The following is an 11,246-nucleotide window of genomic DNA, read 5'->3' on the forward strand; positions in this document are numbered from 1 at the left end:
ATTCACATCATTTTCACACTCATCACACCATTCAGTGACCCCTCCTGCCCCGCACACTCATCTGCATTCATTATCTTTCTCCTCTCATTTACTGGAGCTTTTCCTCAAGTCCATCTCCCTTAAGCATCCACCCAATTGGGACGTCTATAACAACACAGAGGAAATCCTGAGAGAGCTGACGAGTCCAATTTAAAGGTCCAGTCATGTCTATCGCAATGTTTACGAGAGTGAGCTTGCAGTGTGTCTGAGGTCTGGATGCACCGTAATACTGTGCCTCGCAGCTTAAAATCAAATTTACCCCTCACAGAACTGAGGGCACTAACCTAAAAAAACAACTTTTATGAGGCTAAGAAGTTGCAATAATAAGCTTAAATGTGTCAGCTTTCATTTATGAGCGCAACTTCTGACGAGACATTTTGACACGTTTAATATTCACAACTACAAAAGCCAGCGAGCTACCATGAAAGAGCCGGGGAGACGTCTGAAGCCGGTCTAAGTGTAAACTTGTGTATGGTGTGTTCCTGAGCATCTGTGTCTCTTGCGAGCTGTCAAATCAGCAAAGGAGCGTGTATCGCAAGTGAAAAGCAGCGAGTTTTCAAAAGAGGGGGGAAACAGTCCGAAGTCGACAGTTAAAGAGAAAGAGCATGTTGGATTTCTACAAACACGGGCGCACATGCACATCCAGGCACATGTGAAAACTGCTGAATGGATGACGGGAGAGCATTGACGAGCCAAGGACGCATGCATAACAAAGCCTGGAGCACGGACACACACCCACACACCCACACACACACACACGCTCAGGCGTACACACAGAGTCCCCTTCCTGGACACTTTGCTCTCGAAAGGGCGGAAAAATTAATGAGAGTACAATCCTTTATCACCCTTGAGACAAAGAGAGGGAGAGAGAGAGAGAGAGAGGGAGAGGGAAATGAGGGGAAGAGGGAGGGAGAGAGAGAGACAGAGTGAGGGTAATCCAGTGTCCTCCCTTTGCTGTGGTTGCCATGGGAACCCCCATCTCACCGTGGGAACTGACTTCTGAGTTTCACGATCCGCTTGCATCCTGTCTGGACTGGAAAACACAATTAATACACACCAACACAAACTAAGCACACACACACACACACACACACACACACACACACACACACACACACACACACGGGAGAAAACAATGTCCCTGAGCACAGCTGAAGCATCCTCAAGCATCCTTCATTTCCTTCAAAGCCGAGGAGGATGCCTTTAATCCTGTACCATCTGTATAAGTTACAGTATCTTAAATAAAGCCCTGTGTGCGTGTGCGTGTGTGCGTGCGCGTGCGTGTGTGGGACGGGCCAGCAGGGTCAAGGTGTGAGTGATGGATGAGATGGGAGTATTTCCACGGTTGGCACATCATTCAACATCAGCGCCGAAACACCGAGGGAGCGTCCTTCTTCCCTCCGCTTCCCTCCCTCCGTCGCCCACCGCCCCTCCACCACCCTCACACTCAACCTTTCCCTCTATCATCTCTCATTTTCCTCTACAGCCATTTTTCCCCTCTCTTTGGCCCAATTATTTTCCTCTTTGCCTTGCTCCTCCCGCTCGCCGTCTCTCCCTCTTCCTTTATGTAGCGCGGCATAATTTCCCATCTTCCCTCCGTATCACTTCTTGCATATCGTTTTTGCCTCTCCCCTTCGCCGCCGTGCACCCACAGACGCTCTGTTCCCTGCCGTCCCCACATATGACTGCCCTTGGGTTAGAGTTCTCGTCTCCGTCAGAAACCTGAGTCTCAGCCTACAGATAAACGACAACTACACTCAATAATTCACATTGTGGGAGATATGGAGACGCACACGGACAGGCAGGGTGAGCGACAGACATGATAGGTCGGGTGAGTGGGGGGGGGGGGGGGGGGGCAAGAAAGAGGGACAATTAGAGATGAGGTGAAAGAAAACAGTTTGATGCTTAAGTGAAAAAAGTGGCGCTGAGAGAGGCTAAGACCCCGACGATTCAAGCTTTCAAGTGTAAACAAGTGCAAGTGTTGCGTGGCCTCCACGCTTTGTCTTCCCCCTCTAATTGCCTCATCCTCTCATCTTCACGTTCTTCTGAGAGCCACCTCCTCTCCCCTCCTTGTTCTGCCCCCCACCCCCCTCCCTCCTTCTCCCCTGAACTCTTCTCTCCTCGAGTGCCAACACAGGTAGAAAAGGTCAGGCAGACATTATAAATCACATCAGATCACATCACGCTGATCTTTTTGGCATCATCCTCCACCCTTGGCAGCCGTACACATGCTAAGGCCAGCGTGTGGGAACATTTTCATGTGAAACGTTCATTAACTTAAAAGGATCATCCGCGGGGACACGCAGGCCGTCCGCATACAGAGAAGGTCTGAGATTTTTCCTCGGTGGTACCTCTTGTCTCATGAGGCACCCTTTAGAAAAGGTTAGAAGCTGTAACTTACAGCATTACAGATCAGTTATATACCATTAGGGGAAAAAAAAAAAAAACCTTCTGGTATTCCTGGTTGTAAAAACCCAGCTGGCTGGTGTTCATCCGCCCCCCGTACCGCACCTGCTTTGTCTTTCAGCCCATTCGATCAATTAAATTATGGAGGAGCTCCAAAAAGAGCCCATTTATTAACATCCTATTAACATTTACTTAATGCAGAGTGGAGAGATTGTTGTAAGTACTGGTGGATTTTTTATTAGACGTGCGAGCGGCGGAGCTCCATAGAAGGCAATGTCAAATGGTCGTTTGATTGATTCACATCTCCGATTCAGACTGAAATAAATTAAAAGCTGTTGAAGTGGAGTGCCATAAAAGTTCGTACCGACATCCATGGACACTTAAAAGGATGAATATTAATGATTTTGGTAGGGTTCCAAACTCTGTGGGTTCGAGCGAGAAGTAACAGAATCCAATCTCATGATGAGCCGTTGTTTTTCTCTTCTGTTTTCTACCAAAAAAAAAAAAAAAAAAAAAATCTGTCGCCTCTCGAGTGTCAGGCTATATTTTTCTGAAATTACCAGCTCAGATGCTGAAAACAAGTCAGAAAGAGCAACACGACTCAATGGCTACGATGATCACTGGGCTCCCCGCGTCTGAGACACTTGAGGAAATAATGAGATCCACTTAACCTTCTTGTGTTCATCACCAAACCAGAGAGGTTTAAACACTGCTGAAGAAACTGTTTTCATTAGAGCCTGCTCAAAGCTGCTATCTTAATTAACTGATGAGCATCTCAATCCAACAGGGGAGAAAACATTTGGTGACTTAAAACTGGCTTTTAAATGATCTAATTGGATCTTAAGGTAATGCATCTGCAACAAAGCAAGAGATGCTCCATCATCCAGATGTTAACAGATAATTGAACTATGAAAAAAAAAGAAACAACAAAACAGCAACGAGAAACTTCTAACATGTGAGCAGGGCTTAAAAAGGAGAAGATACTGCATATTTAATGTCATGAATGCATCAAAAATACCGTTGATACAAGCTAATGTCAATGCCTGCAGTCAGACGCTTCACATGTGGCCGTGGAGTTTAGTTCAGACAGAGGAGATTCTTCTAAACAGGAGTTTAGAGAAACAGTAACCGAGCCACTGAGGCGGTGCCTTAAAGGGCAGGGAGAGGGCATCTCTCCGACTCCCAAACTGACTTTATGTGTGGAAAAGATTACTTCATCAGTGACTCCACAACAACTGAATTAGGATTTATCGTGTGACCCTTGCACTATAGAGAATATCTGACTCCTTCAAAGCGCACGCGGTTTGAAGGGGAATCCTTGACTGTGAGCTACTGCGTATGAATGAGCAACCTGTCCACTAGTTTCCTCATGCTCTTTGCTGCTCGGCCCCAAACGTTCACTCTGGAACCCAGACACACGGACTTGATTAAACATAACCCAGTTAGCCTGGAAAACTGCACTCCAAGTGTGTGTGTGTGTGTGTGTGTGTGTGTGTGTGTGCACGCACATGTGCACGAAAGAGGGGGAGAGCACATCTGAAATGAAGATGGGCCAACTTAGTCAAGTTGTCAAGTGCGCTGGCTCCACCCCTGAGGAGTGTGACAGCCGGTAACCATGGAAACAATAGCAGGAATCATGTTAATTGGCTGAGATGATTCGATTCTGACAGCTCAGCCTACTTTGAGTTAGAACTCTTACTATCCGTTGCTGTTTCCCCATCACCTTCCCACACACACACACACACACACACACCCCTCAACCTAATTAAACTGTTCAGTAAAAGAGAACAGGATAAACAGGGAATGTGGGGACTCGCACCCAGTAAAGAGGGCTGAAAAGAGAAAATGAAAAAGGCAGCAGATCAGAGTAAAAAAGACGTGTAAAGAGCGGTACTTGTACCGGAGTGACGGAATCAGCTTTTCTCATCTTTAAACAAAAGGAAATGCTCTGAATGTTTCATGCACTACTGAATAAGTTATGTTCTCTGACCGTGTGTGTGTGTATGTGTGTGTGCGTGTGTATGCGTGTATGTTGTCTCTCTACTTCACCTTTGAACCTACAGACATGTGCGTGTGTGCTTCTGTGTTTAGTGCGTGCGTGCGTGTGTGAGTGTGTGTCATACGGTACATTAAAAGACGGGGACGTGCGCCACATGGAAAGCTCAGCACTTCACAAGGCAGGCTCCTTGATCCAACACTTACAGTACAACTCGCATCGCCTCCCAGAGAAACCAGGAATAATAGAAATCAATGTCGCTCGGAAGGATAACAAGAGCGTGTTATATAATATCCAAAGACAGTCTTGCTTCTGTTCCAAGGTAAGAGGAAATGGTTGGATCAGCTAAAAAAGTGACGAGACTTACAGTGTGTGATAAACGTGGCACAGAGGAGCATGACCATTTTTCTAAGGGGGAGGAAATGGAAGTAAGGAGATAGGAAATTAATTTGTAATATGTACTGAGTGCAAAAAAGAAATAAATAAAAAAAAAATTTAAAAGCCAGAGAGGAAGGAAGGAGGGGTCACCTCGGGAAAAATGGGACTTTCAGCTCTTGGGGATTGCCCACCGCGCTTACATTTATGTCCCTGTCGAACAACGTCCACCCACATTACTTCCCCCGCAGATCACCCACACACACACACACACACACACACACACACACACGCACACACACACACACACACACACACACACACACACACACACACACACACACACTGACTATAGTCTGCAATCACACACTAATTATATTCACATGCATGCATGATGCGCTTTGTGTATATACGGCCAAATAAAAGTAAAAGCGCCGCAAGACGCGCAAGAAGAGGAGGAAAAAATACAGGCGAATGAAAACAAACAAATCCTACAGGCGGAAGTAACCGGGCTGCCGGGGCAGAGCTACGCTGTTGCCAAGCAACCAGGTGATTCCTCTAAAGAGCCTCTCCGTGGGAGATTCCCTCGATCGTGTGAGGGCAGTCACTCGCTCGTGTGTGCAGATGCTGGTGGGTGTGTGTGTGTGTGTGTGTGTGTGTGTGTGTGTGTGTGTGTGTGTGTGTGTGTGTGTGATGGTGAATGTGAGTTAGTAAGCGTGCCCTGTAACTTAGTGCTGACACAGTGAGTGAACAGTATTGAAGGATGCGGCCATGTTAACAGCCCTGCAGGACACAGAGGATCCTCAGTTCACAGCATTTGTGGTTTCTTTATTCTTCTTTCCCTCTCGGTCTTGTTTTTTTTTTTTTTTTTTTTTTTTACTCAGAAATTGTGTTTTTATATTCCAAGGAGCAGACAGAGTGCTGACAGCGGCAAGCACCAGTTGTTCACTGACAGCCAGTCCTGACAATTAGTTCTTCATTATTTGTTTTTAATAACTGTTACTTTATTAGTTGCTGCAATAAAAAATAAAAACTTTCTTTGTGAGAGCAACTCATTGAGCAGGTTTAATTGTCTCTCTCAGTTATTCCTGCCTTATGTTGCTTTGGCAAATTAGTTAAATTGTCAGAGGTCATCATCATTTCTGAAACTGGAAGTTGCTTCAAAGGGCTCCTGTCAAACTTTGTGAATGATTTTAATTGTATCATTCATCTGAAACGACAATAAATACTCATATGATCAGAGAGTTACAAGCAATTCCCAATGGTTACGTATCCAGCATTTTCCTCAGTTCATCTGAACTTGTTTGGCATGGGAAAGTATTGCAAATGATCACATTTGTAGAATTAAAGGTGCTGTAGGCAGGATTTTGGTAGTCAATGCTAATTTTTCTGTGTTTTCTTTGGATTAAATGTTAGAGTATCCATTGATAATCCTTTAGGAGTGTAGCATAATAGCAGTACCGCAAGGGCGCAGCGTTTCCATCTGTCTCTGTTCTGAGCTGAAAAGGAATCTCGACAGCTCCAGGTATCTTTGACCAATCAGAAAAGCCCCTGAGGCTCTATCCTGATTGGTCGAGGGAGCGCCGCCTTAAAGCTCTGTTTCTCGTGAACGCACACGAGGAAGTCCAGGCCTGCATATTTACCTGCTTCATCGGACATAACATCATCAAAACTCCCCGGAGGACACTGTCTGTTTCTACTGTAGTTCTTAAAAAAAGGCTTTGACCCCAGGCCCGCCGTGAAAAGGTCACAGGTGAATCAACCCGCCGGCGCAGGCGGCCGTGACACTGCCGGCCCCGACTATGGGTTTCAAATCGCCATCTTGGATGGGTCAAATCGCCATCTTGCGAAGGTAATCCTGCCTACAGTACCTTTAATTGAGAATGAGTTTAATAAGAGTTTAAGGTGCATAATAACTTATGTTTGTAATCATTTGATTTTTTTTTAAATCAGCTAGTGGAAAACATTGCTCTATAATGTGGATCTCATAGGTACTTGAAAGAAATAGAGCAAAAAACAAGTCTCAGCTGACAGCAGGCAGACATCTCTATAAAGGTAAGTACTTCAATGTTTATGTCCTGCTGTGAAGGAAGCCACAGAACAATTCCTACTATTCTCATGAGGGTGGATTGATGAGGCACTTCTCCTCCAGTAAACAGGAGGTAAGAGAAATAATAACTTAGAAAATGAAAGCTTTGCCAGAGTTTCCAGCCAAGCAAGTAAACACCATGTGGAGAGACAGCAGCTCTGCAACTGCACAACCAACACAGTGTGTAAAAGGTAAACTGAAATTTCAATAATTTGTGACTGTGTTTCTGTTGCCATAACAGTCACGAGCATGGCCGTGCCACAAGCCGTGCTGCTACAGTAGAGCCGGTACAGTGAGTTAACCTCGTCCCTGGATGTGGCCACGTTAGCAGGATGCAGAGCCGAGCGGCTCACAGCATCTGTACTTTCTTTATTCTTCTTCTCGTCTTGGTGTTCATTTTATTTATTCAGCAATTATGTATTTATATTTTATGGAGTACACAGAGTGCTGACGGTGGCAAATACCCGCAGACGTGCACTGACAAACGCATGGCGACACACACACGCGCACGCGCGCGCGCACGGACGGCCGCACATCCAGTCATAAGCTGTGGAAAAAATTCGATTTGGAGAGCCTCAACAAAATCCCTGAGGTGTTGCTGACGTTTATGCACGCTTCAGAGTATTCATAGCTACTCAAACACTACCGATAGCCGGGCACCTACACACACACAGCCACACACACTCACACCTTCGCGTCTACAGCAGCGCCGGATCGAGGATGAGGCGGCGGGCGAGAGACGGGGAGGGGAATGTGAGGTGAGTCGATGAAGACAGAAGCACAGTGAGGTTTGGGAGGTGACGTGAGGCTTTACTATTTGTGACTCCTGCGGTATAAATGGAGGCCAGTAACAATGCAACTGACAGGCGACGGCAGCCCGGGAGATTCATTAGGGCTCGTCACTATGGAAACCTCCAATCAGGAGGAATGTTAGCCATCTTTTCCCACAGCTAATGGGTCCAAGGAAATACCTGAGGTCCCCCAAACGTACATACCCATGCACACACACATACCAGACACACACACACAGAAACAGAGACATGTACAGTACTGTCCTGTGTTTAAATGTTAAGTAAACATATAGGCGCTTTGTGCCTTGTGTGTATAACAGCTCTGAGAAACTGCAGAGCTGAAATGCAAACATCCACAGTCCCTGTCCCGTTATCAACAGAAATGCACTCGTGCACGCACACATGTTCACAGGACTCCAGGTGTACTCGCAGCAGTGAAGGATATGGGTGGCAGACGGCTCGAAGGCACCAGGAGCGGGGTGGGCTGGTTTGGGTCAGAGCCAAGAGAACCACGGGGGCCAGAGTGGGGTATGGCAGCTCTTCCTTCTCCTCGTCCTCGTCCTCCTCCTCCTCCTCCTCCTCTTCTTCCTCCCCTTCCCGCTCCCTCGCCTCTGCCTCAACTGACACATGCACCTTCTCCCCCTCCTCCTCCTCATCGTCCTCCTCCTGCGCTGGTCCTCTGTGCTGCTCATGCAGGTCTGGATCCTGGTTGCCCGTCATGGCCGTGCTGTGAACAGCCCGAACCTAAAAGAGGGCACGGGCGGGGGTGGGGGGGCAATGTCAGACCGTTCAGGACACGGGAAAATGTGGATGCATATTTATGTGTGTATGTATGAATATATGCATGTGTGTATGTATGTGTAACTGGGCGTGTTTCCGCTGGTTTGTCTTGTGACTGATGCCGCAGCTCCCAAAACAAACTGGAAGCACACTGTGGCTGTGAGAGCCTGGAAACCTGTTCACACACACAAAGAAGCACCAAAAACAAGTCTTTTTCTGTCTCTCTGTGTAATAATAAGCAAAGTTGGAGGGGGAAAAAAAAAAGATTGAAAGAATCACAGTGAGCTTGCCATTCTGTGCAGGAAGCATAAATCTGCAAAAAATCTAAACAGAGTCTGAACAGACATGTGCGAAGGTGCAAACACAGGATCAGTGCCGGCAACCGGAAGCACTTAGACGTCCTCGTATTAATCCCACATCCCGACCGTTCTGTGATGACAACAGGCCATTACTGTTGATGTTTTTAATCCAGACTGGCTTTAAACAATCTGGACATACAGAGATAAAGGAGCTCAGAGGGCGAGCTCTTGTTGCATTATGGAAAAAATAAAGCATGGTGTTTGGCACTGATACTGTCAGTTATTTCATTTCTTTTGCCATTTCAAAAACGTTTCACTTAGGATAATTAATGTTTCTTAACTCCCCGAGTTATATTTTCTCCACTTTAAGATAAAATCTTCTGAAAAGCAGTGACATCGTCAAGCTGCAGCTGCCTGCGGCTCATTTTTATAAGTACTGAGCAGAATTTGTTGGAGCATTAGAATATTGTATGAGAAGTGTCAAACTGAATGGTAATCTTAGTTAAATTTAGGCATGTGATCACAGAGAGGAGATCTTTTTCTTGGCTTTACGTTTGCTTGTTTTCATTCTCCAATTCCATCATATTTTTTAGCTTCACTGGACAGCATGCCGGGGACTTTTTGCCAGGAAAAGACGGGAGACGGAGCATGTGATGCAGTCCATGTTGCCACGAGTACACAGCAAAGGCTGCTCACCGGTCCATCCTGTGCTCATTCCACTGCTTATTGATCCCCCTGAGATGCTGGCAAATGTATTCCAGTGCCACCAAAACTGTTATCAAGTTGGGGCAAGAGCAGAATTATCTGGACGGCTTAAAGAGAAATCCTGACGATAGAAGTCTGGTCCAAGCCCGAGTCCGTGCAGGCACATATACTCCAGCTACACAGTGACAGGACGACAGGAGAGCTGGCACACGGGCTCACCGCTTCGAGAGGAGTGTATCTGTGTGCGTTTCATGAAAATAATGAGATTGAATCTGCCACTGTCCTTCTTCCCTGTGAATTCATTATGGGCACGCAGCCTGGGCTGTTTGAGGCGTCCAGGGCTGCACAGTTTCGAGCCTTTTTTTCTGTTGTTGTGATTCAATAGTGGCTCGTTGGGCAGACATCAATTCAGGACTGAAAAAAAGAAAATCATTCTTCTGCACAGTTGAAAACCTGCTGACGAGTCCTTTCAAAACAGTTTCAGACCTCATTATGAGGCTCCTTTGCTAAAGAGCCAGGCGGTGCGTGAATTCACCCATCCCTGAGAATCTCAAGCACCCACCACCACAACACCCCTGTAAAACCTTTAAAACCCATGAACTGGACGTGCATTCACCCTCTGCTGTCATCACAAATAAATAGTGATCACAATAAATTTGCAAACTGTGTCCCCACGTTCAACAAAGCCAGAGCCAACAGCAGACCCCAATGAAACATAACCTGTGTTTTTACAGACAGCACATCCCCCTGTGAAGGCCAGCCACTCACACGCAGCGACATTTGTGATGTTACAGCATTTCCCTGCGTTATAAGGAACAGTCCGACAGTCTCCTCAATCCCATTTAGCTGTAGACTCAAATATCTGCAAACAAGTCTCCACATTTAAAAGCATATAACATTTATACAGGGCAAAAGTCACTCACTGAAGCAAAAAAAAAGAAAAAAATCAGGTACTTTCTACCTGCCTCTGAGTAGGCTCTTTCATTATTTTACCTTTGTGGGGAGGACAGCTCGCCATTGACACACAGCGACGTCAAAAAATTTGGACATTTTCTATTGTTCCAGAGGCTTTCACCCAGCGCAGCGCCCGGGACGAAACAACACAGGAGGGGAAAAAAAAGTACATAAAGGCATGAAAAACGCCAAAAAGTTTGTGTGGTGTTCTCACCGGGGCGCAGCGTCCATCCACCGGCGTCTCTCACTCCGGGTTGACCGCGCGCCCTGCGCTCGTGGAGCCTTGGTGCTCCATCCGAGAGCCGCCCGCCGGTCCTCCGCCTCCTCCCCCTCCCCTGCCGATATCCAAACTCAGTCCGTCAGTCGGGAGGGCGGCAGGCGGGAGAAGATGGGGAAAACGACGCGGAGACGTGGTCCACAAGTTTTGACAAACGGGAAAAGTAAAGTTAACCGGCGCCCGGAGGAGTCCCGCCGCGCGTCCGCGTCCCCTCAGCCGCCGGACGCGCTCTGCAGTGTCAGGTACCGGAGTTCAGGCGCACCGGGGAGGGAGAGCTGCGTCAAGCCAGCCGGAGAGAGGCAGCTGCGAGGAGGGAGGCTTTCATCTTCACAATAAGGCGGAGAGCTCCCGGAAGTTCCCCCGAAATCATCATTTAGAACGGTTTCACTATTTTTTTTGGAAAGCATAAAATATCCAGAAAGACTCATGGCGCACATGTTATCACAGGAGATAGACACTTATGCATTTAATTTAAAAGATATTTGCATTTGCCTGTGGACTGTTCGTATGTTTCTCTTGAAATACAGATTTTTTT

At 46.8% G+C, this 11,246-nt stretch overlaps 1 pseudogene; it reads right to left on the bottom strand.

Annotated features, from left to right (window-relative positions):
- LOC115389704 (voltage-dependent T-type calcium channel subunit alpha-1G-like) overlaps positions 1-10,764 on the bottom strand; it is a 51,734-nt pseudogene extending 40,970 nt beyond the window's left edge.
- Between the last annotated feature and the right edge of the window lie 482 nt (positions 10,765-11,246).

The sequence above is a fragment of the Salarias fasciatus genome, chromosome 6 (genome assembly GCF_902148845.1).
Source record: "Salarias fasciatus chromosome 6, fSalaFa1.1, whole genome shotgun sequence".
Taxonomy (NCBI): domain Eukaryota; kingdom Metazoa; phylum Chordata; class Actinopteri; order Blenniiformes; family Blenniidae; genus Salarias; species Salarias fasciatus.